Source organism: Sciurus carolinensis, chromosome 18 (genome assembly GCF_902686445.1).
Source record: "Sciurus carolinensis chromosome 18, mSciCar1.2, whole genome shotgun sequence".
NCBI classification, from domain to species: domain Eukaryota; kingdom Metazoa; phylum Chordata; class Mammalia; order Rodentia; family Sciuridae; genus Sciurus; species Sciurus carolinensis.
The window spans coordinates 949,277-973,898 of record NC_062230.1 but is presented as its reverse complement, the minus strand read 5'-3'; the positions used below and the strand labels follow the sequence as shown (position 1 = coordinate 973,898).

At 60.1% G+C, this 24,622-nt stretch overlaps 1 protein-coding gene across 1 annotated transcript in view; it reads right to left on the bottom strand.

Annotated features, from left to right (window-relative positions):
* The window catches only part of Caln1 (calneuron 1), a 396,206-nt gene extending 371,917 nt beyond the window's left edge, over positions 1-24,289 (bottom strand). The window contains exon 1 of the mRNA XM_047533188.1: positions 24,096-24,289. The gene's annotated coding sequence lies outside the window, so the exon portion shown is untranslated. The remainder of the gene's footprint in view (positions 1-24,095) is intronic.
* Positions 24,290-24,622: the final 333 nt, after the last annotated feature.

Here is a 24,622-nt window from a genome sequence, read left to right as displayed (position 1 = left end):
TCTGGTTGCATATTGAAGTTAAAAAACAATACTACAATCAAGTGTAGTCTCTCTAGAGACGTGAAGTGCCGAGAGTGTGGTCAGGAGACACACGGAGCCGAGTCACCGTCGTGGACAGAGGCCCGTCAGAGAAAGCTGGGCGTGGGGATGTCTGCAGGTGGCCACTTGGGTGGGACCCAGCGTCTCCCTGCCCTGGCTGGGAACGGAGCCTCCTGGGAAGAGTCTTCCACGTTTCCAGCCTCTGACCTGACCAGGGGCGCGGTCCACACCGAGGAAGTATCTGCTGCACAGCCAGCCCTGGGGTGAGGCACCAGATGGCTCTGGGGAGCCTGAGGCCTTGGGAAGGGCTGGTCCACACCTGGACACCCCCTGACCATCACCTGTGCCAGTCCACCCAAACAGGCTGCGTCCAGAGCCCTGTCCTGAGACACCCCTGGAACAAGAGAACGGTGGAGCTGAGCGGGCGGGCAGCTGTGACCTCCACCTTGACCAGGACCTTGGTCAGGAGGTTCTCCCAAGGGTTCCCCAAGGGCTGAGGGGTGCAGCTGGGCACCGAGGAAAGGCTGTCCTGATGGGCTTCCCAGAGACACCAGGTGCCCCACAAGGACAGCTTCAAGCCAGACGTGTCTCCCCCAGTGACACACTGTGACCTCAGACCCGCTGTCACTGACAGCCCTGGCCCGGGGGCTCACACACGTTCCATCACTGGGCTTCGGATGGCCAGCCACCGGCACATGGCACCGGGGCAGCTACCTGAGCCTCCTCGCTCGCTCGTACAGCACACCCACACCCACACAGCCGCACACAGCCGCACACAGCCACACACCACGCTCGCAGGCCGTGACTCAGAGCCCGACCGCAGCGCCCGCCCCCCACACGCCGAGCACACCTAGGCTCCCAGCCGTCTTGGCGCGTTAGACGGGAGAAGTGAGTTTCCTGTGTCAGCACGGCAGAAGATCTTGAAAAGTGACATTTTATTTTCAGATACCCTTTCAGTTACCATGGCAGTCCCTGCACTGGGAGAGTGGGGACTGGCAATGCAGACTCAGAGCGGAGAACCAGCTCCCACGTGCAGACCTTCCAAAGGCACGGAGGCGCCTCCGGGCAGAGCGGAGCCCGGGCAGATGTCCTCTGAGCTGCCGAGCTGGCCGGGCACTGCCAGGAGCTCTGTGAGGGTGCCCGAGCTCCTGGCCAGAGGGCTGAGAACCCCAGCCACTAGCTGCTGGGAAGCTGCCCGCAGCTCAGCAGGAACGAGGCCTGGAGCTGGTGGCTCCCAGTGAGGAGCAGCTGCTCCTCTCAGCTGCCTCTGGGCCCCTCACTGCTGCCCTGGTGATGTGCCGGAGGAGCTCGGAGCAGGAGGACAAATGGAGCCACCTTCCAGAGCCCACTCCCCACGTCACGGCGGCCCGACGGGAGTGGGGGAAGCCAGGCCCCACCACAGCTGGGCTGACCACCCATGGCCAATCAGGGAGGCACCCAGAGGCTCCTAGAGGAAGGACCTGCAGCCCCAGCTTCCTCCCGAGGGACAGCAGCCTCCTTGGGTCCTCCCACCTTGGGGTCCCGGTTAGTTCCTGCCAAAATGGCTGTTGGTCCTTCGTTTCCCAGACTCCTCAGAGTGATTGATCCAGAACTTGTTTTCTAAGTCCGCTTGCCAATCATCCTCACCACCATCATCTGCAAGGCCGGCAGGAGCTGGCTTGTGAGCCCGAATCATGAAGCTAGAGACTTTGGCCAACGCCAGGGCACAGTGTCCTCTTGGCCTTTTGTTCTGGTAGGTGACTGGCCCTCTTCCTTCAGCACCTAAAATGTCCCCTGAGCACTGGTTGGTCTCTCCCTTAGGGCCCAGGCCAGTGGGAGTCATGCTGGGACACCTGAGCAGTGACACACCTGGGATCTGCCCTCTGGGCGCTCCTCCAGCTCCCTCCCTTCCACCAGCCCATAGTAAACAGAGACAGGTACAGGGAGGTGGTTAAAAGGAGGCCTCCTTGAATCCCACGTTTGTGCATTCCTGTGCCTCGGGCAAGTATCACCCTCTCTGTGCCTCAACGGCCTCATCTGCAAACTGCACCCAGTAGGCAGTTTATAATGGCGCCCATGAGGGCACGGGGAAGAGCAGGGCATGGGGAAAGTGCCGGAGCCTGGTGGGGCAGGGTGGGAAGTGCAGGCACAAATCCGCCACGGGCAGCAGAGCCAAGCCACGCCACAGCCCAGACGTGGACAGGCGGGGCAGAGAAGCCGCCTGCCGCTCCCTCAGGCTGAAGGGTCTGTTGGTGCTGAGGTGTCCCACAGGAGGGGCTTTGAGTCCCTCTTCTGTGCCACCAGGCATGTCCTTACAGGGTCCTGGACCTGCCTCCCAGGAAGGACGGGTGTGGGCAGAGGTTAGCCTGGTCCTCTCCACACCCGCCTGGGACAGGGGCACAGGCCAGCCCTGGTGAGCCCTTCCTGGACTTGGTCCCTTCCGGAGTGTCTGTGGGAGCAAGGTGCTGCTGAAAATCTAAGACCATGAGCAGAGCACACAACCCAGCCACCTCGCGGAGCCTGACTAAGCCAGATCTGGCTCCGTGGTCTTACTGAGTTCCTGGGGGCCCCAGGCCCTGATACTCAAGTACCTAGCTTGAATGGTCCCCAGGAAACATCTCCTCTCTCTGGCCCCACTGGGGCATCAGGTCAGAGTCTGAGTTTCTGCAGCTGCCAAGGGCCCAGCTACAAGGACACCCCTCCAGCACTGGGCGGGGTCCTACCTGCAGACCGTTCTTCCACACCCTCTGCACGTGGTAGCACATGCAGCGCAAGCCACTTTAGTTATAGCGGAATAGAACACTGTTTTGAGGATGTCTTTTGGACAGGCCACCTGATGTTTAGCAGGTATGCTGAGACCAAGGGGTCAGAGACAGCTCCAGCCAACCCCCAAGCTGAGTGCCAGGGTCACAGGGATGTGTGAGTCCGGGGGTTCCTGGGTTCATCTGAGAGGCCACGTGCTGTGAGCAGCAAAGTCTCCACACTGCCCCGTGCTGACCCGCTCTGCAGAGGTGTGTGTCCACTGTTTTGAGGAGCATGAATTCAAAAGCACCAATAAAAACCACAAGAACTGCACATGGAAAATGTCCACTGAGTTCCTGGAAAATGCACAAACGCAAGTCCCTAAACACGACGTAAAAATGAAACCCAGGTTTCTCCTATCTCTGTTCAGAACCAGTGAGCTTCACAGAAATAAAACCCACATCCAGGCAGAGCCAAGAGGCTCAGCCCAAGTCTGAAAACCCCCAGGCACCTACGTGTAACTGTTTTGTGGTACAAAATCCTCAGGTTCCCTAATGCCCCTTCACATCCAGCTCAGATTCACAGAAGCAAAGCACGCACACCCTGGGCCCTCCAAGTGAACATCAAGAACCACAAATGGCCAGGCACCGAGGTGGATGCCTATAATCCCAGTGCCTCAGGAGGTTGCAAGTTCAAAGCCAGCCTCAGCAACTTAGAGAGGCCCAGAGCAACCTAGCAAGACCCTGTCTCTAAATAAAACATACAAATGGCTGGGGATCTGGCTCAGTGGTTAAGCGCCCCTGGGTTCAATCCCTGGAACCAAAAAGAAAAGAAAAAAACCACAATGACCCAGAACATGTCAAGTTAAAAACCACAAAATTTTTAAAAATGGATATTTTCTTAACATAAATACACATCTCTCCATATCAGCCCAAAAGTCAGCATCAAGTGTCTTTTCTGAGGAAACACCAGAGACATTCTGCTAAAATCAGTAAAAAGAAGGAGGAGGAAGAGAAGCAGGAGGAGGAAGAAGAGGGGGAGAAAAAACAAGAAGGAAAAGGAGGAGGAGGAGGAAGAGGAGGAGAAAGAAGAAGAAGGAGAAGAAGAAGAAGAAGGAGGAGGAGGAGGAGGAGGAGGAGAAGGAGAAGGAGAAGGAGAAGGAGAAGGAGAAGGAGAAGGAGAAGGAGAAGGAGAAGAAGAAGAAGAAGAAAACAGCTAATATGTCTGCTGCTGTCAGCGCTGTGTTATAGGCATTAGCCAATACGAATTGTCTAAGCAACTAGCATCCCAACATGGGAGACAGGAAATCAAACCACTCCTCCTCAAAGGTGACGTGACATCTGAAAGTCCCAAAAGAATTCCTGAGGAGCCTCTGACCAGACTTTGGTAAGGTGGTGGGATACGAGGCCATCACGGAGATCTCAGCAGACTTCACATAGAGACCCCGTTCTGAGTTGAAGAAAGAATGGATGAGCCAGCTCTATTTATAATAGAAAAAATTAAACTATGAGTTTTACATATTTAAAAATTATATCGAAAGGAAAAAGTACTGTGATTCCTAAAAATAGGAAAGAAACTGAAGCACGCAAACGCAGCTCTATTTCAGGTTGGTGGCCTAACTACAGAAAGAAGGATTTTTTTTTTTCAAATTACTATGAAAAATAATATTTTGACTTTATTTTCAAGTGAGACATATTTGAAGGGAAAAAGAACCACAGAGGTGATAAATAAGAGATTCATGTAGCACCCTTAGGAATCAAGATTTCTATGATACAGGAAAGTGCTATCAATATAAAATATTAAGGTTAAGTAAAACCCCTGAAATCTAGTTGAATAAAAATATCAGCATGAGCCTGGATTTATTTTTCTCTTTTAAAACAAATATATGTCCCAGTATTGTCATTTTAAAACCATCAAATTAAGCAGGGCGCGGTGGCGCACACCTCTAATCCCAGCAGCTCGGGAAGTTGAGGCAGGAGGTCCACAAGTTCAAAGCCAGTCTCGGCAAAGTGAGGCACTAAGCAACTCAGTGGGACCCTGTCTCTAAATAAATACAAAATAGGGCTGGGATGTGGCTCAGTGGTTGAGTGCCCCTGAGTTCAATCCCCAGAAGCTCCCCCAAAAATTGTCCAAGTGATAATACTCAGATTATATCACTTATAATCAGTGAGCAGCGCTGGTACCCAACATAGTCTCTAAATGCCGTTTCCAGCTACACAGAGTCGGGTCCAGAGGAGGAACTGCCAAAGGTCGGCCCAGGCTGAAAGCAGGTAAGCTCTCAGGTGTCCTGGGAACAACTTGGAGCCCCGTCCCCGAGCACATAGGGCGTGACTCATGATCAGGAAACCCGTACAGAAACAACCGCCGGGGCCCTAAGGCCTCCTTCAAGATGACAGATGAAAGAACCAAACAGATCTCCGGCCTTTCCCCAGGGACTGCCTACGGGGAGCCAGCGGCCGAGGGACTACCAGCTCCTTGGAAAGAAAACACCACAAACCATGGCCAGAAGGGTAGGGCCAGAGCACGGCGTCCCACCACCCTGTGAGCTGGACCTCCTGTGGGAGAGCCCAGCAGGACAATAGGAATACCCCACGTCCCAACTCCAGTCTCTGTCCTTGGTTCAGAGTTCTGGAAGCTTCCAGAATCAGTCAACTGCAGGGCAGAGAAGTCCTCAGTGCCCCAGCCCTCCCTGGAGGATCCCCTGCCCCCGTCAAAAGGAAGCCCCCAGACCACCCCAGGGTGGCCGCAGCCCCATGCCCAGCTCTCCGGTAAGACAATGCCCAGGATCACTGTGGGCCCCGTGCACACGGCCAGGCCTATGCTGCCTGCTCTGGAGGCCTTGCTGGGGAGTCCCAGAGCCCACCTGGAAGAGATCAGTGCCCCCTTTAGGCCCAGGGTCCCCTCTGCATATTTGCTGATGGTGCCCAGGCAGAGATCTCCGAGGCTGCTCCTGTAGACCTGTGTACATTCCTGTATGTGCACACACACTCACAGACACACCAACCCATACACTCTCACACACACACAACACGCACTCACTGCTGGAGTTTGCACAACCCCAAAACACTCATGCTGAAGTTTAATCCCCATTACAAGATTTTAAGAGGTGGGACCAGGTGGACCTGTCGAAGTCATTAGGTCGTGAAGTTCTGACCCCCTGAGTGTGTGGACCCAGTCACGGATCGTGGGCTGATGGGTATGGAGGGAGCGGCTTTGTTCTAAGAGTGAGCTCTGGTCGCTTGCTCTGGCTAGCCATGGGAGGCACCAGTCAGCCTTGGGACTCTGCAGAATCCCACCATCAAGGGCCACCCATATGCAGCCCCTCAATCTTGGACTTCCCAGCCTCCAGAACCCTAAGAAATAAATTTATTTTTTCTTTGCAAATTACCCCATCAGTTATAGCAACAGAAAACGGACTAAAACGCATGCGTGCACAGGCTCACAACCCCATGAGCTCTCACACACGCACACTCACACACACACACGCTCCCCCTTCCACCTCCACGTGCCTCTGCTGTCTCCAAACCTTTCTGTTCTTGAGTCCCCTGGCAAAATTAAAATACTCCTGAGAGCAATTAAGCTCTGGCAGCTAATAACTTAATTATCAGCAAATCCCATCTCTTCTCATCACCTCTCCAGGCAGTAGCAGGGGTATGAGGCAGAGCTACACGCTGGGGTCAGACTGAGCAAGGATCTGGGACCTGGGAGTCCCTCAGGAAGCCGGGATCACGGGAGGGCCACAAGCCCGTGAGGCTCCTGAGTTCTGGAACTAGAAGATCCACTTTGTGTGCCCACTACAGATTGGTGGCCTTAACAGGGCTCCAGCTTACAAGCCTGAAAGCAGGGCCACCTGCAGAAGAGGCTGACCCAGGCAATCTCCGTTCACCATCGGGCAGGCTGGACTCTGTCAGTGACTTCTCTTGGGAATAAGGCCTGGCTGGCGACAGCCTCTCTCCACACCTAACGCCCTCCCTCCCCACAGTGGGGCAGCACAAGTTTCCCAGAGAGATTACAGAACAGCAGAGGCTGGAGGTTCCGTGTGCACCGCCAACCTGCAGAGCCCCGCCCACGCCTGAGGAGGACGTCCTGGCTCCTCCCAGGAGCCCTCCCCTGTGGGGTCCATCCCTTCCTTTTCACACTGCCTGCAGGTCTGAGGTGACCACGGGCCATCTAACCGTCCTCCCTGGCCCTGTTCTCTTGCCTTTGGACGTGTATCCCAAACCCTGGTGCGCTAAGGACTGAGCTGTGCTGTCCCTGGAGCACAGCGGAGCCCTCACCCAGCACAGCCACCTGGAGACGCGGTTCCAGGAGAGACGAAGCGGACGTGGGCTCTGCAGTGGGGTGGGTGATCGAGGGACAGGACGGTGGCCTCAGCAGGAGAGCAAGACCTCAGAGATCTTGGCAGGCAGCTCCCTGCGAGCTCCCCGGGCCTGGCACGCGGTCGCCTGGCCCCTGGACATCGGCCTGCGGTTGTACAGGTGAATGTCTCCCGCCAGCCACCAGCCTGCCATACTGGCCAGGGCAGCCCGAGCTGGCCAGGGCGAGGCTCTGGGGCTTCTGCCCCCTGGGGCAGTGAGCCTGAGGGGTACCGCGTGTGACCCCTGCACTGCTGGGCAGTGAGCCTGAGGGGTACCGCGTGCGACCCCTGCACTGCTGGGGCAGTGAGCCTGAGGGGTACCGCGTGCGACCCCTGCACTGCTGGGGCAGTGAGCCTGAGGGGTACCGCGTGCGACCCCTGCACTGCTGGGGCAGTGAGCCTGAGGGGTACCGCGTGCGACCCCTGCACTGCTGGGGCAGTGAGTCTGACGGGTACCGCGTGCGACCCCTGCACTGCTGGGGCAGTGAGTCTGACGGGTACTGCGTGCGACCCCTGCACTGCTGGCACACCTGTGTCCTCTCCTCGTCACGGAACCCCCGATGGAGATGTCCACAGGGCCCAGGAGTAACAAGAAGGGCCAAAGCTGCCAGATGCCAGGCCGCGGTGAGGGAGGCCCCGACCGCGGCTGTGAGGGGCCCCGCCCAGCAGCGCCCGTGTGCCGAGTGCAGCAAGGCCAGAACCGTCCGCCAGCTGACAGGTAGACACTGCCACATGCTCCAGGTTGAAGGCACTTTGTGAGAAAGAAACACGACCAACAAGACCAAATGCCAGTCACAGCACCAGACCCGGGTGTGCGTTGAATCAGGCCCATGGGCCACCAGTGCACTGTCTCATCCTGGGACATTCTGGAGCCTTCCAGAACATTCCGGAAGCCCAGGCAGTGGAAGGAAGCCACAGGAGTGAGTGCGACTCTGGGGCATGGAAGGCCCCCTGCCTTGCTGAGGTGGCCCAGCTCCCTCTCCGAGGGCTTCCCTTGGCCAGCAGCCCCCCAGGCGTCTGACCCACTCTGTTCCTGGGCCAGGACTCACATCCAGAGGCCAGGCAAAGCAAATGGTCCCAAAGGCAACATCCTCCCACAAGGCTGGGCTACCCTCGAAGCTCTGAGATGCCTGCCCAGCCCCTCCCCTGGCCCTGCCCAGCCCCTTCCTCCACCTCCCAGACGTCCTGTCTCCACCTGCAGTGTCCCCACCCAGCTGAGCATGGGGCTGGGCTGGCAGAGCAGGCAGCACCAAGAAACCATGGGGGCGGAGGCCAAGGTGCTGGACAGGGCAAGCCAGTGGGCCAGGCAGGCTCAGCAGGACACACTGCAGGCACCCGTCTGCCGTCAGGAGGAGGCGCAGCTCCCAGGGATTCCCGGGGGGCCAAGCCTCACCCAGCACAGACCAGGACCCGTGTTCCACGAGCAGAGCTGAGGAGGCCCCGCTGGACTGAGGGCCAGGTAACAGGACAACCCAGTGTGGAAGCATCACTCCGATGGGCGACGTGGGCGAGGCTGGCCACACACGGGACTGGCAAGGCCCCTGTCTGTGGACACAGCACTGGCCGGACCTTAGCTGCACAAGATGGGAGGGCTTTGGCCACCAGCACCCCAGAGGCATCGGCATCCCCCACTCTCATTTTCCAGACCAATGACACTCAGGCCAGACACCAGGGGGCACCTCCAGGACAAGGAGCCACGGCCAGCTGTGTAGACAAGCTAGTTGGGGTGGGAAGAAGCAAATCAGAACGAAACCAAAGCAACAAGTTGACCAGTCCCCAGTCAGCGGCGACTCCGCCCCCGTCCTCACCCCAGGCCCAGGGCCTCGTGGCCCCTCTCCTGGTGGCCAGCCAGCACCCTCACCAGCTCTGGTTCCCAAGTGACCATCTAAGCAGGCGCTGTGCCTTTGATTTAATATGATGGTGCTCGATCCAGTGGACGGAAACAGATTCGTCCAGATGAACAATTACTTCTAAGTGCTTGTCCTCCTTGGTGGCAGACGTGGCGGGCTCTGTGGAGGTGAGGAGCCCGCTAGCCCTCCATGCTCATTGGCCACGGTGGTGGGAGCCTCGGCCATGGGCTGGGGTGGTCCTTGCTGCCCTTGGGCACTCACAGTGACCCTGTGGCCCTGTCCGGGTGGCACCGGGGCTCCAAGTTCCAGCTGGGGCTGCTCCTTTGCCTCCTGTCCCCTTCTTCAGGCAGGGGCTCAGAGTTGGAGTGACGGAGCCCCCACACTGCCGCCGCTCGTTCCCCGGGGTCTTCCACCTGCAGCCACTCAGGCCCCACTCTGGGACGGTCCTCGCGGCTTGCCTCCCAGCCCGCACGGTTCCGAGCACTTCCCCCGGGCGATGGCGGTATCTGAACAGGCCTTCCAATAGTTCAAGCCCTACCCTCCCAGGTTATGGCTCTGCCTTTTGGTTTGGCGGATGCTGACCCCGAGAGAAACCTGGAGGCAGAGCTCCAAGAACGCAGGCGCTTCCTTCTCTGGAGAGCTGGGGCAGGCGCTGGCCACCTCCCCTCTGGACTCCCACCCGGGGCTGCTCGGTTTCTCCTCCCAGTCTGATTTGGGCAGCGCTGGCGGCCCTTCTCGCTCTGACTGTGTGCATACTGGAATCCCTGCTGGCCTCAGTGGCCCCAGGACTGCCCTGTTTCCCAGCACCCCAGGTGGGCTTGCAGATCGGGTGCTCCCAGAACCCTAGCCCTAACCGCAGAGATGTATGAAGACTTAATCAGAAAGAAGCTGGGGCAACGAGACCAGGCGTCACCAGGTGCAGGAGATTCAGACACCACCCAGCCCTGCACCCAGGTGTGCTGGGACCCAGCCAGCAATAGCCAGCCACCTGACCTGGCTCCACCCCACAGGCCCGGCTGCTTCCCTCCCGGCCACTCAGGTCCTTATCACAATCCCCATGAGGCAGGCGCAGGGACAGGCAGAGGGAGAGCCGCGCTCACTGAGCTCCTGGTCCCCGGTAAGGGCACCCACGGCCTCTGAAACCCCAGCGAGGCCCCAGCCCCTCCTGGGCAGCGCGGCCTGCTCCAGGGGCCTTTTCCAGATGCTGGGTGTGGATCGCAGGCCCTAATGCTCTTCCCATCCCAGAGAGTGGAGCCCTGTTTCGGGACCTTCCTGAGCTGCTGCTTGGTTGTGGTGGGATTAGCAGGGCCCAGGCTGGCGCCCAGGACACTGCCCTTCTGGAGGGGCCTCTCTAGCCAGGATGCCCTGAGACGGGGTTGGGAACCCACCCGGCCTCTGGGGTCTCTGAATGTGGACCCTGAGTTTTCAGCGGCCCTCCCGTGAGGGTCAGCTGACACACACTCATCGTTTATGGCTTTAATTCTCGTTCTTGACCCTGCGTGGATCCTTGCCCTGGGTCTGCATTGCTCTCAGCCGACCTGCTTGTGCCCCCATTAGTGGCTTCCCCTCCCCAGTGACTCCTGGTGCACTTTCCTCTAGTTCGTCGGCCGCAACCCATCTCATTTCAGATGACGGCCCTTCACCACTCCCGTTTCCTCTTGTTGGTTTCCCTGTTCTGTGTTTTGAAGGGGTAATTATTCCTAACCTGTGCTTCTACTTTATTCCGTTTTTCAGTGTTAAGTTCCTGTGCTCCCTCCCACTTCCTGCCATTCCCCTGTCTCTGCACACGGGTCCCGCTCCTTCCCTCCACCCTCTCCTCCTCTCCTTTTCTGAGTGGAGCAGACAGCCCAGCACAGGTCAGGGAGCAACCTTGCCTCCCAAGAGCTCTGCCACCACCTCACCCAGTCACCAGCCCTGGGGCACAAGAGCGATTGTTACCTCCCTGCAGGGACAAGGCCTGGCACCTGATGCCACACCCCATCCAGGAGTCCAAGGAAGTCTTGCATTTTATAATCCAGATTCTCTGGAAAATGCACGTATCCGAGTCTGTGGCCTTGTGGGAGGGACCCAGGCTTCCCGGACTCCTGGTGAAGTCTCCGGACAGGTGGGGAGAGGGCCCAGCCCTGGCTCCATCAAAGCTGTGCAATTCCCGACGGAGACTCCTGCTGGATTCTAAAAGATTCCTCCCGGGCAGCGCCCTAGGCTAGCTTCCTCCGTGCAAACCAGGCAGGCCGGGCACCCCAACAGGCTCCTACGACAGAGCCCGTCTCCAGTGTAGGGGCACGTTCTAAAGTATTTTAGACTTTGAACTTTCTGGAATTAGGGACTGAAGTTTTCAGTGCCTCTGATTGGCACCTTCAATCTCCAAGGCAAATCCTGGTGAGATAAAGCAACCACACTTCGGTCCTGAACCCACACACGGCCTCTTCTTTCTGTCGTCACTTCCTACCTTGGGAACAGGAGGCCTGTCCTACATGAATGTCAGGTTCTTGGGATTCAGGTGGGTCTGACGCTGGGCGGTCCCAGGGGCTTGGGGGGCTTGAGGACACCACCAGCCACATACCCAGCCTGCAGGCCCCAGGCCTCTCTGCCAGGACCCTGTCATGGGCATCTGCCTGCCCCAGACGTCACGGCAGGAGCTCGCCAGCTGCCAGGTGCACCCGCACGCCATCTCCAGCCTCCTCTGTCTGGTCGCCACGTGTCCACCTGAGGCTGAGGTCTCAGCCTGTGGTGCTGCACAGCCGGCGAGAAGCTGCCCTTGCTTCAAGCAGTCCCTTGGGCCTGCAGGTGCCCTGCGGGACGCTGATGGGCAGGAGCTGGGACCCCTGCCTCCTGCCCCGCCGGTCTCCTCTCACCCTAACAAGCAGACCCCTCGGCTCTGCACACAGGCGTGCAGTGTCCAGCTGAGAAGGGCAGTGCCAGGCTGGCCCTGATCTGCCTCGCCTACCCCAGCCCTCCAGAAGACCTTCGCAGCAGCCCGGTCCCGACCCCGGGAGGGGTGCCTGAGGCCTCCATCAAGGCCCCTCCAGGATCACAGGTGGAGGGACGGCGTGCTGAGCAGCACGTGGGAGCCGCCCCTCGAGGGGGTAGGAGCTCTCAGGAGTCACCTACAGAAGCAGAACGGAGTGTCCACTGGAGCACAGTCCACCAGGTTGCCCAATCTTGCAGGCCTCACGCCCCAGGTCCTCCTGTGTCAACGTGAAGTGTCTGTCGGGCCCCCAGGCAGGGCTGAGGGCCGGGCCCCTGGGGCAGGGCTGAGGGCTGGGCCCCCCGGGCAGGGCTGAGGGCTGGGTCCCGCTCTGCCTTCCAAGGCGGCCACAACAACTGGCGTTTCCTGTCCTGCTTTCCACCACCCCTTTCCTGACGGCTCTTCTGGGAGGGCGAGCGGCTGGGCCTGGGTAGTAGAAAGCTGGCGGCAGCCTCTGCCCTAGGACGTGGCCCAGGACACGGGCAACGCTCGGCTATCAGGCTCTCCCTGGGCTTGGCGTCCCTCCCACGGAGGGCTCAGGAGCCACCACCAGGGCACAGCCTCAGGGATGGGCTCGACCATTGCTGAGGCCCGTTGGTCCCTCACTCGGCGGATCCTCAGCCTCCCTGAGAAGTGGTCGTGTCCATATTTTGCCTACAGACGAGGTGACGTGGTGATGGGCTGGGAACATACTGAGGACAGACCCTGCTATGGTGGGACCGGGTTCCAGCGTGTCACAGGTTGGGAGCTTGATCCTCTGTGTGTGCTGAGAGGTGGCGGGACTTCACAGGGCCCAGCGGGAGGGCCTCTGCTCACTGGAGCGGCCCCTCAGAAGGCCTTAACAGAGCTCTGATAGGACCCAGGCAGTTCCCAGTGGGTCACCCTGGCTTCCAGTCTCGCTCTGTAACCTCTCCCTCTGGAACAAGAGGCCACCACGATGCCATCTGCCACGAGACCTTTGCCAGAGTCGAGCAGAAATCAGCACCACGTCCTCGAACCTCCACAACCGTGAGCCAAATAAGCCTCTTGACTTTATAAAATCATCCAGTTTCAGCGTTTCGTTACAACAACGGCAAACTGACAGTTACAGACGGCCCGAAAGTGGCAGAGGCAGGCGTGGATCCAGGCCTGTCTGCAAGCAGAATCCACGCTGCCCCTGGGGGACGTGGCTGCCTGGCGGTTTGGAGAAAGAGTTCAATGATCGTAAGGATCCTCCTCCTCCGTCCAGGATGCCCTCTGAGGGAGCCAGACACACACATGATGGCAGCTCAGAGGCAACAAGCGCCTCCGGCCGACGGCAAACCCTCCCATGACTGGGCCTCCCCCCCGGGTGTCTGGGACTCAGGCATGGGCGGGGATTCAGGAGGAATGTCCTCTGCTGTCCTCCAGAAAGCACAGAACATGAGGTCTCTGTGTGAGTCCACTTACCCGAGGCCTGTGGAGGCGCCTGGTCTGGGTGAAGGACTAGTCGTGGGGAGGGACCCAGGCCTGTTGGGCGGTTGGAGCACCTAACACTTTCATGTCCTCCACAAGAACTGTGCGCCTGCACAGCCCAGACCAGGCCCCACAGGGCGGTGAGCAGCGCCAGGCAGGGCCGTGGTGCTGCGACCACCGAGGAGACCTTGGTCTTTGTTCTGAGGATGGTGGCCAGCCACGGTCAGCACTGACCCCTGCTGTCCACTGCTCAGGCAGCTGCACCGTGGGCTCACAGCCTGGCTGGGGTGGTGTCGTCTGCCCTGTTCCTACTACCGCAGGAGCCGCCGCTGGCTCTGCTCCACTTCTCTGCAGAGCCAGGTCCACCCCGCGAAGGCCGAAGGAGACCCTGGGCCTCCTTCAGGACTTCTGGCCCTGTGAGGAGTCTCCAGTCCCGGCGTGACTCGCCATGGCAGGGCTGGCTCCTTGGGCTCCTGGGGAAGCACTCTGGCCGCTGGCTGTGTCCTCCCCTCCACGCTCCAGTGCCTGGCTGTCTGTTAGCACCACGGTCTGGAACTGCCCTACTGTGTGCTTACTGATCTGCTGAGTTCAGAGGTCTTACAGGACAGCAGCTCCAAAGGCCACTCTCCTACACACAATGACCGCTGACCCTGGACGATGCTCTGAGGCCCTGGTGTGACCGGGCACTGAGAACGCAGGGGAGGTGGCCTCCGGGACAGGGAAAGGCTGCGAGAGGCCACATCCTGCCTGCCATGGCCTCCACCACGGTGGAAGCCAGGAACATGGAGTCTGGCTCTTGAGGAATCAGAGGACATGGAGGACACACCATGGTGAGAAGGTGAGGGGACACAGGGGCCGCGGCCCGCGAGGGTGGGTGCCCTGCCCCGCCCCCGACTGGCGCCCGGCCCACACCGCGCGGCCCTCCAGCAGCCCAGTGAAGCCAAGGGAACAGACCCCAGCTGCTGTGCAGCCCCCGGAGGCCCTGCTGAAGCAAACAGAGACCTCCACCCCCAGGGAGCCCAGTGCCTCCACGCACCCGTCCATCACCAAGCCGGGCGCCCACAGAGTCTCGGGCATGATTACCAGGCAGGAGATGCACCTGTCCCCAGAACAGAGCCTGGTGAGGTGGACAGAGGAGGCCCGAGGACATCCCGAGGCGTCCGGGGAAGAGAACGCAGCCCACCCTCAGGAGGAAAGGCGATGGCCACCTCCCCAGCTGGTCACCAAGGCCTGAGCATCATAGGTGGAAAGTCTGGAAGTGGACGGTCAGGAGTCCTGAATGACTCGTGGTACAGCATCACAGCCACTCTGCTCACCGTGAGTGCGCTACCTCTCACTGTGCCCGATTCCCAAGCTGAGCCTCTTCTCAGGTGTGTACGCAAAGGGACAGGCCAGCCCAGGGCCCAGCACGGAGCACACCCGAGGCACCTGCTGGGGCCTCAGGACGCATCCTGGTGGGCAGCGGGCCTCCTGCCGCGGACGCCAACTTCAAGTTGATGCGGATATCAGAATCAACTCAGGACCCCAAGAGAAACCGCTGACTGAGCTTCTGTGCCGTGCTGTTCACTCCAGGATGGCGCCTGTGAGACCCGGGCCTGGGTTTCCTCACCTGTCCCAGCTCCTCCAGTGGTGGACGGTCCCCAGACGCCAATGTGATGTAAGGCGAACCCTTCCCTCCCCGTCTTCTACCTTTGGGCCCAAGCCCCCTGTTGGATGCGGTGGACGGAGGACAGAAAGTCCACTGTTTCCTGTTCAACAGGGGCAACAATTGGTGGTCACAAATTCGTAGTGGCTCTTACAGAGGAGGGGGCCTCCGGCTGCGGTCAAGCAGAATCAGGGAGAGCGGCGGCCCTTCTGAAGCCCAGCGCCGCTGGATTTCAGCACACATCGTCCTCCTCCTTCACCATTCAGACAGGTGAGTGCTTTAGGGTCAACACCACCAGCAACTCAAAACAGACATGCTAGAACGTTCTGAGGCTGGAGGCTGAGCGCGGGGGAGTTCTGTGGAGAGGTGAGTCACTAAGGTCGACGGGTTTCAGTGCTCCTGATTCCCGGCTTTCTGGGTCAGCAGTCGTCCTGCCGTGGCTGAAGCTGAGGGGGTTGCTGGGCTCCTCTCGACCCCACCTGGGACCCTGCTGGGGTCCCTCCGCCTGCTCACTGGCAGGGGCGTCTTGACGACAGGTCCCGGGCACAGGCCGTGACGGCCCAGATGGACCCCACTGAAGCCAGCCAGAGGGAAGAGGTGCCAGCGCTCACAGCGGGCTTGGCCGCAGCCACATCCTGAAGAGCCTCCTGTTCTGTGAGGCGTCCTGGTCGCCTCATCGGCTTGCACGGGAGGGTTCCAGGGCCACCTCCTGTGCTCCGACTGTTAGGGCATATGGGGCCAGGCCTGGCCAGCAGCCCAGGACACTGCCCTCTGCGAGCTTGTCCAGAAGAATCACCTGGACCCGCCCAGCGTCCCCACTGTACTGTGCTGCTAACCCGTCCACTTTCCCACGCCGTGGTTTTAAAGCATCAGTGGGTGTGGGGGGGCTTTCTTCAAGTAAAATGGCGCGAGGAACCCCAGCCTTAAAAACGATAGGAGCAAAGCTGAGGCCCAGGGTCTGCAGAGCCTGCTGGTCAGCGTGCCCGTCCTTTGCCATCCCCCAGCCCACCCGGACAGGTGGCACCCCTTGCTCCCCCCAGCTGGGGTGCCCTCCATGAAGGGCAGCCGTCCCTGGGAGGACGGTGCGCAGGAGAGGTGGTGGGAAACCTAGCTCCAGTGAGACTGAAGGGGACCTCAGGACGGTGCAGCCAGCCATCCCCACCCCCAGGAGCCCTGGGAAGCCTTACAGGAGGCGACCTGGCCACCCAGGACCCTGGGGCTGTGTCCCCGTGCACTCCTTGGAGGAGCCACGGGGAATACGTCTCTCAGCCTGCAGGGTCAGGAACGGCCGAGCCTCTCTGGAGCACCTGCTGGCTTCTGCCTTGTGGAGCTGGGCTGCTCTACGGGACCTTCCTGCTTCTGTGGGTGAGAGAGCTCAGGGCCACCAGGAGACCAGTCCTGAGTCCTGGGTCCTGACCTTGTCCCGGCTCCTCCTGGCTTCCCGGGTCCAGCTGTCCCCTTGTCTGGTGACTTTGTCCTTTGCGTCTCACTTAACTGCGTCTTGCCATTGGACGCACCCCTGTGTGACCGCTTGCCTCCTTTCTGGAACAGGGTGGAGAACACGTCAGTGGGTCTGAATGTCGCCGGGCGCCAGGCCCTGAGGTCGGCCACTTCACCGTCTGCCTTGGCAATCGCCAGCCCTCACATTCGCGATTCCACTGTGGTTCAAAGCTAGGAAATCACTCGCCCGGCAGAGGTGGTGCTGCTGCTGAGCTGACCAGGGTCCCTGTGTCCCGCATCCCGGCCATTCTGCTGTCTTCCGGGTGCCCGGCGTGACATCCGGGGGGAGGTGGGAAGGGGTGAGGCCATGGCTGTCCTCAGGCTCAAGGGCAGATGAGGGTAGACTCCGTGTGGGACAGTCTTACTGGAGCTTGGGCATCTTAAGTTCCTGCTGGTATGATTTTGTTTTCCTCCAAATTAGTGACTAGAAGGGAGAAAGGACCTGTACTGCCCAACAGTCCCAAAGACAGGGGTCATCCCCTCCCCTTTCCACCTAGGTGGTAGCTTAGGTCCCAGGGTCAGAAACAGATGAACTGCTGTCCAATGGGAGCGTCCACCTACAAGCAGCGACTCAGCCCAGGGTCCACTCCCCAGCTCAGCATGCCAACTCTCTGCATCAAGGACCGGACAGAAACAGGCTGGAGGGAAACCCTCCCAGAGGGACTCTAAAGCCAAGGACGACCCCATTCAGTCCTCCATGGATCCCCCAGGTCGTGGCAAGGCTGGGAGCCCCAAGGCCAGGGCCCGGTCCCCCAGGCTCCCTGCTCCTGGGACACTGTGAATATCCACCTTCCCTACTGCTGATGGCCCGAGAGCAGCGCGGATACAATGGCAGAGACGCAAGGCCAGGCTCAGCCTTGGCATTGGGAGCATGCTGAGCTTTGCTTTCCTACTTCTGGGGCACAAGTGTCAACCTTGAGGTAAAGTTGCGATCCAGCTGGTCTGGGGGACAGCAAGGACCCAGGACCAGTAAATAAGAGAATGCACCCTGCCCTGCGGCCAGGCTAATGCAGAGGCCCAGTGGAGCCGCCCCGCCCACGGAGCCCCTCTCTCCGCAGCAGGAGACCATCCTGTGCTCCCCACAGGTGGAGGGGAGGGAAGCCCGGCTTCATCCCTGCACTCTAGGGAGGCCTAGACGGCTCAATGACCAGCTCCCTGCTGACAGGCCCATCCGGAGTCAGTCCTGGATTGAGCTGAGGAAATCTGGCTCCTGGGTCCAGGGTTGGAAAGCAGCCTGTGGAGACCACGGCCGAGGATGTCAGCCCACCTGCAGCTGAGTTGGAGCAGGGGCCCTGGATGGGGCCTCTGCCGGGGGAGACACGAGGCCTGCTTCTCCACGCTCCTCTCCTCACCCAGCGGCTCCTTGAAGTGGACAGGCGGGCTTCCTTCCCAGGGCATGAGGATTTACAGCCCAGAGCCCTGGACAACCCAGGCAGCACCGGGAGAGGCGGCATGCAGAGGGGACATGTGGATTTGCTGTCCCGCTGGGCCTCTCTGGAGGCCAGCTCCCCCCCCCCCGTGACAGATTGCCGTTCATCTTCCCTGGCTCCAGGCGCGGGCGAATGCACACAGGCGAAAATCAGTTCATAAGCATGCACATTTTATAATAAATTTTAACAATTTAAGAGCACGGTACAGCTTTATTATAGTTTTTATTTCGCCACACTAATTCAGCGGGTAATAACCTGCCAGGGACACAGAATCCACTTGACATATGCTCTGCACTACAAGGTAATGGAATAAGCTCGGGGAGCTTTGGGCCACATCCAGCTGGGTGACCCCTTCCCCAGGAGGACAGCCTGCGTTTGCGAGCGGCTGGACGGACAGGAGAGCTCTGGGATGCTCCCAGTCTGCGTCTGAGCGGTGGCCTGGCCTGCAACTCTCCCTGTACTGGACAGGCGAGTGGGTAGGTGGGCAGAGGGACTGCAGGCAGAGACCGTGCCTGGGTCTCTGAGAGACAGCCAGGCCTCTGGGGCTGGTCTCAGGCTCCACGGCCCTCTGCATTCTTGGGGTCTCTGGGAGGTTAGAAGGTGGAGGGCTCCCCCGCCCCCACAGCGGGCCGCCCGCCTCATCCACTCCTGGGTCAGGCCCGTGACCAGCTTTGCTCGCCCCTGCTGCCTGCCTTCGCCCTCCTGCCAGGCACCTCTCCACCCTGTGCACCCAGCGGCCCCAGCAGCCCCTGGGGGAGATGTGAGAGGCAATTCTCAGCCCCTTCCCAGAGGAGCCAGGCCAGCAGGAATTCAGGGGGGCAGAGGCGGGAACGGGGGTCTCAGCGAACCTCCAGAGACGTGGACGCGTGGACTTGGCCGAGGTGTGGGAAACACCGTGCTTCAGTGACTGGAGGGAGCATTGGGGACATGATGTTGGCGCTAAGGGCCAGCGGCTGCTGCGGGAGGACCACACTGCCTGCTCTCTGGACCCCAGGGACCCTCCAGCCTGGTCACCGCCCCATCTTGCCAGCCACACCCGTCTCTCTCCAGGTTACCCCTCCGATTATCCTCACCGGGCTTCAGATGACGGGAAATGACTTTGAATCCCGGCTTCATGGTTTTATATTTTACGCTTTGCTATGTAACACGACTCGTGTGCTATTCAAAAGGCGTTATGGGAATAAGATACTATCCACCTATTTCTTTTTTTTTTCATTTAAGGGATTAAATGAAACCCAAGAAGAAAATGTTCTTTTAGAATGAAGTATCAGAAAAATGTTGTTTTCTTTGCGAATCTAGTGTATTACCTCAGGAACAACGAGCCCAGAAAGCAATTCCCAAAACGTCAGAAAAGGCAGGTGGAGGATGTCGTTCCCAGGGGGAGGACGGCCTGGCCCAGGGGCCGGGAGGAGCACATCCTCCTTCGGACTGAGAGCGGGAGAGCTGTTGCAGAGACCCGGTGACGGACGTGAGCACTTTCATGTGCGCGTCACACATCAGTCCATCTCAAAGGCCTTCCCGCTTTCCTCCATCTGACCAAGAAGTGGGGGTCAGATTAGTGGCTCCATCATACTCTTACAGAACCCTATGTCCTTAATTTCTGCATTCTGTTTTTTTTCTCTTCTCTATTCTAAATTGTAGAATTCAAATACAAATTCTCGGTACAAGATATTTTATACTTAGCTTATATATTTCCTTGTATATGCACAAACAAAATGAAACCAAAACTGCTTCCTGGAAGTAGATGATACACATATAAGCAGATCTTTCAGGAAAGGAAAGTCTGAGATTTTTTCTCTGCATCCTCCATGCCTAGTAGGTGTGCAATTAATTCTGAAAGAAAGAGTTTATTTGCACAGGAAAAGAGAAGAGGAGGCCAAAGCCAATGGAGGACCAGGAGGTCAGAGGAGGGCTCCTTCTGGGGATCTGGGCAGGCCGGTGGAAGGTGGGCAGAGGCCAGGAGAGAGGGACAGGACAGATTGTAGACAGGCATGTGTCAGTCAGCTTTCTGTGACGGTAACAAGTACCTGAGGCCATCGGCTTATACAAAGAAGAGGCTGATTAGGCTCAGCTGTGGAACTTTGGATCCATGACTGGCCCCATTGCCCTGGGCCTGGGGAGGCAGCATGTCATGGCAGGGCATGTGACAGAGCAGAGCTGTCCCCTCATGGTCAGGTTTCAAAACACAGGGCAAGGGACCAGGGGGCCCTTCAAGGACAGGCCACCAAGACACAAAGATCCCTTTAAGATTCCGCCACCTCCCAATAGTGCCAAACCGGGCACCATGCCTGTGGCACGTGCGTGGTCTCTGGGGACACACCAGAGCCCATCTGCGGTCAGTGCAGACTGCCCTGAACAGGAGGACACTGTGCTCACCCACGTGGCCGGCTTCTCTGCGGCTCTGTCATTAGGAGGCTGTGACCCTTGGAACTCAGTCCTGCGTCCTCCGCAGCCATTGTCCATCCCTGATGACCTCATCTGCTGCCAGCCAGCTCCCTGTGCTCAGGGCTGCCTACGCGGCCTGTCCACTGGAGGCTGGAGAACATCTACAAGTGGACGTGGGAGCCTGGGCCCTGCTCTCCCCAAGCCTGCTCCACTCAAGAGGGCCAGAGAGGCTGGAGCCCCCTGGACTCACCCAGCAGTCACACCACGGCTCACCCACCAGCAAGACCCCTGTCTCCAACCCCGAGGAGGAACGTTGGGGTCTCCACAACGACCCCTCAGCGGCCACTGTGACCTCTTGCTGGGCCACACGGTCACCTCCTCCCCCACATTAAAGATGCCCTCTGCTCGCCGCCCTGCCTGGCTCCATCCAGCACCATGGCAGGGCCTGGTTCTCCCAGCGCCCGGAGCCTGCGCTGCCCGCGTCTGTCTAGGCTCACACCCGCCGACCAGCGATGCCCCTCTGCTCTGCTTCCCTCCACTGTGTACACACACCTGTCTGCTGCCTCCTGCGGTCTCCCTAATGTCACTGCCCAGCTGCTCCCTGGCCCTCCCGAGGGCCCAGTCCTGTGGTCTCCCTGACGGCCGTGCCAAGCTCCTCCCTGACCTCCGCGCGGCAAGGGTCATGGCTCAGGGCGCACGTGCCCGCATCAGTTCCCCAAGCATGGCACTAGCTCAGAAGCCTCTCTCCTGGAGAATGACGTTCACCCTGAGGACACCCGGGCCCCGGGGATCTGGCCTGTGCCTCCTCTGCAGCCTCCCTTCAGCACGGCCCTCAGTGCCCGCCAGGGACTGCTGCCGTCTCCTGCGGCCCAGGCGCCTGCTGCTGAGGCCAGCCCCTCTCTGGGCCTCGGGTGGGGCCCCCAGCTGAAGGGAGCACATGGCGGCACTGCCCAGCCTCCAGGGAGACCTGCGGCTCCCCCACTGGGAGCAGGGTGCCGCCACCCCTGGTGGCCAGGCCCTGATGGCCGGCGGTAGGGTGTGTGGGTTACATCCTGGTGATAACGTCTGACAGACGTCATCGCGTCCACGACTCTCCTCACAGGCAGCTCTGTGCCCTCAGGGCAGCTCACCCGCTGGTGCAAGCTGACCCGTCCACCCAGCATGGCCCCGGCGGGAGCGCCTCCTTCTGCCAGGCTGTTCCCCTGCCAGAGCCGCGAGGAGGCAGTGGCTGGTGCAGAGGGAAGGGGCCGTCACCTCGACTGCTCAGCAGCCGGCCGGCTCTGAGGACATCCCGGGGCCAGGACCCGCTACTCCGGCTGCGATGTGCTTTGGCTGCCATTCGGATCTCCCCACCGCGGACGCGTTTTAGTCCAGGTTCGTTACCATGGCGGGCTTCTGGATCTGTCTGGCCCAGCGGTGTTTCCTACGTAAACTGAGGGCGAACTGGCCTTGCTTAGTCACTAAAAATCACCTATGTTGAAGGTGACATGTCCCCAGACACCAGGTATCCGTTCAACTAACTTCCTGTGACATAAGTGCCATGCACTCCCTCGGCTGGCCTCGGGAGAGGGAGGGGCAGGGACCCAGACGAGGTCCTCCCCGTCCTCAGAGCGGGCAGGTCCGTGGCCAGGGAGGAGCCTCTGCGGCTGTTTGGGGGGTTCCCTCCTTTGTGTCACTTGTGCGTTCATCTGAGGGCTGCGGTGGCCACTTGTCTTTGACCTGTGGCACACGCAGATGTCACACGTCAGCTCAACTACCACGTAACCCGGCCCACGTGGCCACATCACAGGTGGAAAACTAAGGCTTCACGCGAGGGAGGTTCGTGTCGCTGGCCCTGACCCAGCGACGGGGCGGAGTCCAGTGAGGGTGTCAGTCCCTGCAGGGGACCCTTCCACTCCACCACTGGCAATCGAGCCCCAAGGTCACGGGGAGGACACAGTGGGCCCCACACGTACAGCGTTGCCCAGTCTGAATGGACTCCACCAGGATCCGAACCTGGCTCCCGGAAAGCCAGCACGGTCAGGGACAGACACACACACACACACACACACACACTCTAAGTGGACAAGACGGGCGGGAGGGCGCGGAGCACTGACTCGTGAGTGGCCCGCCAGTCCAAGGACACAGCTGGCCACTTGTCCCAGGCCTCTCTGAGAAGCTCAGGCTCCTGGGCATCCCCCAGAACGTGGAAGGCAGACTTTGCTCTGGCGCAGCGATGGCTGCAGAGGCAGAGAGCCCACGCCCTGGGGAGGCAGGAAGGTGGCCCTGGCTCTGTGAGCGCCCTGGACTCCTCCTCTGGGCCTCAGCTGGGAGCCTGGAAGGCGCCTGCTCCACAGCCTGGCCCACAGCCCTCGGTGACCCACTCCCACCAGCTGAACACACGGCCCAGGGAAAGGCCGAGGGACCCCTGCCACAGGACCCCAGTGCCACCGGCCACGGGCCTCCTCTCTGCCACACGACAGGCCCTGCTGATGGCTTGCAGGAATCTCACTGGGCTCCTTGTTGGGAATCTCCAAACGGTCACACAGGTGCACCGATGGACACGGGCTGGCAACCCCGTCCAGCACCCGCTGCTGGGCTCAGGAGCCTACTCTCACCAAGGCCTCTGGGGCAGAGTCCTGCTGTTCCATAACATGGACTGCAGGTCCCCTCGGTGCCTGGGAAGCAGACCAGCCCACTTAGAGGCGGCGCCTGAGAGGGCTGGCAGCACACACGGTGCCCACCGTGCCTGTCAGGCCCTGCTGGCCGGGACTCGGAAGATCCCGCTCCACCTGCCGTGCCTGGTGCACATCTCTTGCAATGCTTGAGAGGAGCTGCTCCCCACCCGGTGCACCTGAAACCCGGGAACATCAGGAGAGTGCTTCCCTCCCTGGCGCCTCTCCCAGGGACAGAGCCACGGAGGCCCCTCCCTGCACCGCGGGGACGGCGTCCCAGGACCCACGGCCTATTGCCTGAGTAATGGACCTGGCTCTGGACCTGGCTCGGGATGTCTGTGAAGGCGCGCGAAGCTGGGCGTGCGGAGAGCTCTCCCTGGAGAGGACTGGGGGAGCTGCAGCCCAGAACGCAGCTGTGGGGGCGAGAGCGAGTCAATGAAGGATTTGCAGCCGGAGTTCTCTGGGCCTGAGTGCAATTCACAAAATGCAGCGTGCGGGAGACAAGCCCTCCCTCTCCCTGCCAGGCTAGCGCAGGCTCCTGGGAAAAACAACTCTTTGCAACAGAACCCGAGGCTCGGCTGGAAGTGAGTTTCCTCAAAAGGCGCCAAGGAAAGGGGCCAGGGATTCCTGAGACCGTGGGGCAGCGCGCAGAGCTGGGGAGGGGCGTGGGGAGCACGGGGCTCCTCCAGGAGAGTCACGGAGCGAAAGTTGCCTGGACGAGTTTTCCCACAGCACGGGGGCCGGTCCACTCCATCTTCAGACCGAGCGGGGGTGTGGGTTTGAGGAGTGGGTCCAGGCAGGGTCATGCCCTTTCTCTGTGATCGGGGGCAGGGCCCGGCCAGGAAGAAGGGATGTGCAGAAGCCGGGCTTAAGGAAGCCCGTTCCCCACGCTCCCAGCCGCTGGGAGCGGGTGAGGCCAGGGCAAAACAAACACGCTCCCTCTAGGGCGCCCCCTCCCCTTCCTCCGAGACCCAGGAAACTTGATCTGTCTCCACTCAGCACGGGCTGGGACCCCGAGAAGGGAGCGGAGAGGGGCCGGCACGTCCCCGCAGCCAGTGTTCTTATTGACTTAGAGCCGCCAAGCCTCAGAGCGCCCTCGGCAAGGACCATACCTCCTGCTGATCTCGGGGGAAATTCTCCAAGATCCATGGCTGGGAGTCAAGGAGCACCTCTAAGCCATCGGGAAGGTGGACCAGGGCGAGCTTAATTAACAGGGTCTGGTGCCTCTTCTTGTTTGGCAACTGAGCAGATTTAAAGGGCTAGAGTCGCGATTCGGAGGGTGCTGCTGCTGCTCCTGCTGCTGCGGTGGCTGTTCCGGCTGCTGCTCTCGGCTGCGAGGAGAGCTTCCTGCAGACCTCGCGCTCCGGCAGGGAGACGAGCCAGGAGGGTGGAGGGCAGGGCCGATGGCGCTGGGGCCTCGCGGGCTGCAAGGGTTGGATCAGGACCATGGATCCGCGGACCCAGGCCCTGCCCACCCAAGAGCACACAGGTCCTGCCGTCTCCTCAACCGCAGGAGTGGGATGGGCCCCGAGGATGCGGGTGGCGTCCGTGGCACTGTCCAGACAGGGGCCTGGACAGCACTCCCCGTGAAGTGAGAGCGTGTCTTTGCTGTGTGCTCGTCCCTGAGAGCGCTGCTTGG